Consider the following 6,836-nt stretch of genomic DNA (forward strand, 5'->3'; position numbering starts at 1 on the left):
CTGGGAAAGGGGGGGAAGGGAGATGGGGGACAGAGGCCCCCCCCCAGCCCGGGAAAGGGGGGAAAGGGAAAGGGTTTACAGAGGCCCCCCCCAGCCTGGGAAAGGGGGGGAAGGGAGGGGGGGACACAGGGCCCCCCCATCCCGGGAAAGGGGGGGAAGGGGCACACAGGGCCCTCCACAGCCTGGGAAAGGGGGGGAAGGGAGAGGGGGGACTCAGGCCCCCCCCAAGCCCATGAAAGGGGGGGAAGGGAGAAGGGGGAACACAGGGCCCCCGCCCAGCCTGAGAAAGCTGGGAAAGGGAGAGGGGGTCACGGGGCCCCTCCCCAGCTCGGGAAAGTGGGGGAAGGGAGAGGGGGGACAGAGGGCCCATCCCCCAGCCCAGGAAAGCCGGGGAAGGGAGAGGGTTGACAGAGGGCCCCCCCCCAGCCTGGGAAAGGGGGGGAAGGGAGAGGAGGGACAGAGGGACCCCCCGAAGCCCGGGAAATGGGGGAAGGGGGACAGAGGCCCCCCCATCCTGGGAAAGGGGGGGAAGGGGGACACAGGGCCCTCCACAGCCTGGGAAAGGGGGGAAGGGAGGGGGGCACAGGTCCCCCCCGAGCCCATTAAAGGGGGGAAGGGAGAAGGGGGGACACAGGCCCCCCACCCAGCCCGAGAAAGCGGGGGAAGGGAGAGGGTTGACATAGGGCCCCCCCCAGCCTGGGAAAGCGGGGGAAGGGAGAGGGTTGACATAGGGCCCCCCCCAGCCTGGGAAAGGGGGGGAAGGGAGAGGGGGGACAGAGGGCCCCCCCAGCCCAGGAAAGGGGGGGAAGGGAGAGGGGGGACAGAGGGCCCCTCCCCTCCAGCCCGGGAAAGACTTTTAAAAATCTCGTGACCATGAAATTTACCAAACTGGATGGGTGAATTTGGTAGGGCCCTACCCAGGAGACTGAACAGGGGGGTACTTCACATTACAGCTACACAAATGTGGATCCTCAGTTGCACTGTTTCTATCACGGCCGCTTCTTTCTGGCAGATCCATCTGAGCTCCGCGGCACACGTCTCAGACCGAACCTGGCTGCCTTTTATCCACCCGCAGCTGTTCCCATCAGCAGAGCCTGAGAAGCTGCAGAGTGAGAGAGAGTCCGTGTCACTGTGGGTCCCTGTAATAAGGAAAGGCCCATGGGTGAGTCTTTCCTCCCCCTCCCGCTAATGGGAAGCTGGGCTCTGGTGTTCTCCTTCATCTCTAACTTTCCTGCGGAGCGTCAGTCGAGAAGACGTCCCAGGCTGTAAGGTGAGTTAGGGAAGTGGCTCTCAACCTTTCCAGACCACTGCAGCCCTTTCAGGAGTCTGATTTGTCTTGCGTACCCCAAGTTTCTCCTGACTTAAAAACGACTTGCTTCGAAAATCAGACCTAAAAATACAAATGTTGCCACAGCCACTATTGCTGAAAAATTGCTGACTCTCATTTGTACCATACAATTATAAAATAAACCCTTTGGAAATAAGTATTGTACTTACATGTCCGTGTGTGGCGTATAGAACAGTATAAACAAGTCAGTGTCTGTCTGAAATTTTAGTTTGCACTGACTTCGCTAGTGCTTTTTATGTAGCCCGTTGTAAAACGAGGCCAATATCTAGATGAGTTGACCTACTCCTCGGAAGAGCTCTGTGTACCCAGGGATACCTGTACCCCTGCTTGAGAACCACAGAGTTAGGGGGTCTGGAGCAAGGACCATACGAGGCTGAATCCCATGGGGTGGGTGACCTGGTACTTGTTCATTGGAAGCGCCACCTTGATCTCCTGCATCTCAGCTTTCCTTAAAAAACCAAGTCTGATGGGTGAGAGAAAACCTGCACCGTGCAACCTGGGTAACGGGACAGCTGCAGGGAGCTGAGGACTTGTCCCGATGAACGGTTAGAGCTGGATTCCCAAAGAGACTTAAGAGGCTAATGGCCACTTCAGGCACCTCTGTCTCTTGGAATGGGAAGTTCCTTGGAGAATTCCACTGGGTGGGAGACTCAGCTGTGAAGGGGGGGAGGAGGGGCGGGCAGGAGCATCTCATCAACCCAAAATTGGAATAACTGGAGTAATGTTCCTTTTACACGGAGCCTCAGCTCTTTGGAACCTCTGCAAACGCTTTAGCCATGTGTTTAACTCCATCCGTAGGAGTAGCCTTGGATCGCAGTGGGAGGGCTCAGGTGCGTACGTGTTTGCAGGATGGGAGCTCAGGGCAGTCCCTGACGCCAGGGCAATGGGGATGTGAAGTGCCACTGTCTGGATTTGGGAGCCTGCCTGCACACCGAAGTCACTAGGCGCTGGGTGCATGACTGCAAGGTGCTGGGCTGGGGAAAATCAGCCCTGGGTGGTTATTTTGAGTAGAAAACCAGAGCCACTTCTGGGGTCTTTCAGCTTCTAATGCCCTTTCCCTTCTGCAGCTGGATTTCAGCGTATGATAAAATCCCTCTCAATGCCAAGTCAGTGCCATAAATCACTGGACTGGGTGCAGGAATCAGTAGGCCACATTCTCTGGCCTGGGTTATGCCAGGGGTCAGACTAAATTATTGTTCCCAAAACTTTTAAAAGCTGAGCCCCCTCCTCAAGGCAAAGAAACCGATCGTGCCCCTCACCCACCAGCAATGTGTTAGCGACCCCACCCCACCATTTTCATGTACTCGTCTTCAAACCCCACTCTTCCCACCATGGCTAGCCCTTCCCCACGCTTCAGGAGACGATGGAGTACATGATCATAACCTTCCCCTCTAACCTTAAGACCTGAGGGACCCCATCCTGGAGCATCTTAAAAATCACAGTTCCCAGACTCTGGAACAGGGGCTGCTTTGCCGGGCTCACCTTTCTCCCTCCGTCACGTTGGCCGATGGGGATAATGAGCCTGGAGATCTCATTCCCGCTACTCTGAGTGGTGACCATGTGCACACGACCCAACTCAGCTCTTACTGTATCCCAGGAACGTCTTCATCTTCTGGGATCCTCATGGCAGCAGTGGGATGATTTAACGGACTCCCTTAGTCATGGGGCCTTTCTCTCTCTTTTTTTTCAGAGCCAGCGTCCTGGAATCATCTCATGGTGCGTGGAGTGGTGGGGGTGGTAGGGGTGCTGGTCTATGTACCTATGTGGGTTTTGGAAAGGTAGAGGGAAAGTGTTTGCCTACTCGCAACTCGTCTTCAGGAAGCTGCTGACTCATCCCTCCCAGCAGCCTGGAAGTCTGCAGGATTCACAGGAATCTGAGCTCACCGCAGTGTCTGACAGGGACGGGGACTAGGCCCAGGGAATTAGAAACAGGAATCGAGACCCAGCCCTGGAGAATGGGGAAGGAGACCTGCTAATGGCGGACAGACGCTTCACCCAGGAACCCAGAGGAAGGGATCCATTAGGTGGGGACACGGGTGTGGTCCAGGAAACTGGAGTAGCATTGCCAATCCTCCAGGATGACCGGGAGTCTGCAGGAATTAAAGATTAATTTTTAATTAAAGATTATGTCGTGATAAAATCTTCAGGAATAGGTCCAATTAAAATTGGCAACCCTTAACCGGAGTGGGGGGGAGGGACCCATTAAATGGAGACAGACTTGGTCTGGGAAACCAGCTAGAAGAGCTGATCCCTCCTACGATGCCCCTCAATGGTGGGGACTAAACTGGGCGAAACTTTCATCTAAACCTATTTTAGGTTCAGCAGTTTGCGAATTCATATGCATTCTGCTGAATTGTTCACATCCAGCCCCTCCCCTCAGTTGTTAAAAAGTCAAAGCATTTCGTTTAGACACTTTCCAAACAAACCATTTTGATTTTTCAGTTTGAAACAATTTTTTTGTTTAAAAATGTCCTTTAGTTTTTTAAAAAAAATTCAAAAAGTTACCACCCTGGAAATGTTCCTGGGTCTTTTTGTTTTTGTTTTTTAAAGCTTTTTCGTTCATCAAAAATTTGGAAAAACGTTACTTTTGTTCAACCTGAAACCAGTTTTTTTCCATCTCTTTTTTTTGGAATTGTCAGCGACCAAAAAATTCTGTTTGCCCAGCTCTAGGGGTGGGTGAGGATTTTAGCGGTTATATTGTGGGTCTTTGAGTCTCCTTGTTGCTCAAAGTTTTCCTACTGTAACAAATTGATTTGAGATGAGGGCAAGATGGGCAAAAGCTTCCTAAAAGGGGGAGGGGGGCTGCTGTCACCCAAACTGTGGCCCAGCCCCTGTGCCACCCCTTCTCCTCGAGGTCCGGCCCCCTCAAACCGCCCCTTTCCGAGGCCACCCCTCATGCCGCCTTTCTCTCTGAGCTGCCACTTCATGCCCCCCCTTGCCCCCAAAACACCGCCCCCCCCCGGCTCCCATCTGTCCCCCCTCATCCAGTCGCTCACACTTATGGCCAGTAAAAAGTGGTGGGCCCTGGTCTCCCCTGTTCCGGCACCCCTGGCTGAGAGTGGGAGAGGATGAAGAACTCCTTTCAAATATAACTCCCCCCCGCCCCTCACCTCACAAAAGCACAATTTGCCAGCAACAGCAAAACATGCACCTCACCAACCCGGGCCACTCACGCTGTGTTGTGTGTGACATTCCCATCCTGGGGCGGTTTATGGCTTTGTGAATGTGAACCCCGCAGGCCTGGGTGTTTCTCTGCGTAATGTGACCTCAGGGCTCCTGATGAGAGCCGTTGTTTGTAAATGTTTCAGAAGCAGACATATTTATCATTCATGGACAGACAGACATTTATTCATAATTAGAACTGGTCAAAAATAGCGGGGGTGGAGACGGTCATGAAAATTGAAGAAGAAACCACTTCCCGCCCCACCCCGATATTCTTCTAACTTATTTGCAAATGTTTTTAATGATCAAATTTCTGTTTAGTTTTGGTGGGAAAAACTCCACGTTCTCTCTCAAGTGGGCAGAGAAATCCAAAATGTTTTTTTTAAAAAGGGAACTTTTTCCAAATGATCAATGTAATCCAAAGTGGCATTTCTAATTAAAAGGTTGCATTGTGAGTGTAAAACCATTTTGAACCAGCTCTATTACTGCAAAACAAGAGGAGTTTATTTGTCATGATGCATTGTTTGGGCCAGGTTCCAAGTGGTATTTCAGTTTTTGCACAGCTCTTCTCTTCTTGCGTCTGCCCCTCTCCTGTGCTGTGGCCTTAATCTCGGCCCTGGAAACCCTTACATGCATGTTTCACTTTAATGACTGCTGTGATAATTCCATTTCAATGGGACAACTCTGAGGTCGGGTTTAGGCTACGGCCCTATATCGGTGTAACTACATCATTTATTTAATTTTCTTTCTTTTATAGATGAAAGTTCTTGAGAGGTTAAAGCAGGTAAAATACATGAACAGGTTCGGACAGTCCAAGTTTGTCAGTGCAAAGTGTCTGCAGAGATGTGGTATCTGCTAGTTTTCCATAAGTCTCTCAGGGTTCCCCAGGATAACTTTGGGGATCTCTGTCTTGCACCTGGAGTGTTCCCTGAAAGTGTCCAAACAGCTCAGAGATACAGAACCATTCCCTGGATCCATTCTTATAGCTGTCTTCCCCGGAAAGCAGTCTGGCAAGTGGTCCTGTCAGCTCTTTGCTAAGTTATCTGCCAAAACACTAGAGTTTTCAGGAGCCTAAGTAGCCCTTTGAATCATGGTAAAATTATCCTCCCCGCCACCACCAAAATTTGAAATGGTGCCCCTGAGTGCACGGTACCCTACCGTGCTCCCCCATAGGAGATGCATTAACAGGCAACTCTGCAAGTTCTCTGCATGCCTCTGCAAGTGACCCCCATGCCTCTCCATTTCCTTGCCCACAAGGATCCCGTCCCCATGCTGGCGGCTAATCCAGAAAAAGAGGGAAAGAGCTCACCACTGCGACCAACTGAGGGATGTGTTGGGGTGAGATCGGCTGGTCAAAGCAGGCAATAGGGACAGAATCTGAGATTGAAGCTCCTCGAGGGACCTCTGACCTTTCCAGACCTGCCCTTCAATCACACACAGCGATTGTAAAGTTGAATGTGACAGTAACTAGACCCATTTTAAACCCTTCACCACAAAAGACAAAGCCCTTAGGATTCATCATGAACTATTTATTTCTCCTCCCCTGGCTCCCTGCAGCCACCAGCCACCTTGGCCATTTTCCCTCGTCTCTCCCAGGCTGGGCTAACTTGATTGCAGGAGCTCAGCGGATGGTCCAGCTTTGCTCTTTCGCTTCCATTCTTCACGTCTTTGGACGGCTGCATTTGCAACTGAGCAGCCGGATGGAAACACTGAGTCCTCTGTCTCGGCAGGCAGGCCCAGCCGCCAAAGCCAAAGACTCCCTGAGAACAGGGGGAGGTTCGCCTGAACTCTCAGGAGTGGAGGCTCGGCCAATAGGGTAGGGTTACCATATTTGAACTTTCAAAAAAGAGGACACTCCAACGAGGGGGGGGGGGAGTGGTAGCCCTGCCCCCTATCTCCTCCCTACCACTTCCTGCCCCCACAGAACTGCCAACCCATCCAACCCCCCCTGCTCCTTGTCCCCTGATCACCCCCTCCCAGGACTCTGCCCTCTATCTAAGCCTTCCTTCTCCCTGTCTCCAACTGCCCCCTCCTTAGACCCCTCCACCCTAACTGCCCCCCCAGAAGTCCACCCCCTACCTGTCCCCTTACTGCCCCGCCCCCTATCCGCACCCCCGCCCCCTGACAGACCCCCAGGTCTCCCACATCTATCCAACCACTCCCTGTTTCCTGACTGCCTCCACAGAACCCCTGACCCATCTAACCGTCCCTGCTCCCTGCCCCTGACTTCCTCCCCAAACCTCCGCCTCATCCAACCCCCCCTGCTCCCTGTCCCTTGACTCCCCCGAACCCTCTCCCTATGCCCACCCCCTGACAGGCTCCCCCT

The 6,836-nt window shown here is 52.8% G+C and overlaps 1 long non-coding RNA gene across 1 annotated transcript; it reads left to right on the top strand.

Moving 5' to 3' along the window:
* The first annotated feature begins 1,017 nt into the window (after positions 1 to 1,017).
* On the top strand, positions 1,018 to 4,973 carry LOC142068911 (uncharacterized). The gene is made up of 2 exons (XR_012664801.1): positions 1,018 to 1,270; positions 3,039 to 4,973. It is a non-coding gene; the product is annotated as an uncharacterized LOC142068911 (long non-coding RNA).
* Positions 4,974 to 6,836: the final 1,863 nt, after the last annotated feature.

The sequence above is a fragment of the Caretta caretta genome, chromosome 14 (genome assembly GCF_965140235.1).
Source record: "Caretta caretta isolate rCarCar2 chromosome 14, rCarCar1.hap1, whole genome shotgun sequence".
Lineage (NCBI taxonomy): Eukaryota > Metazoa > Chordata > Testudines > Cheloniidae > Caretta > Caretta caretta.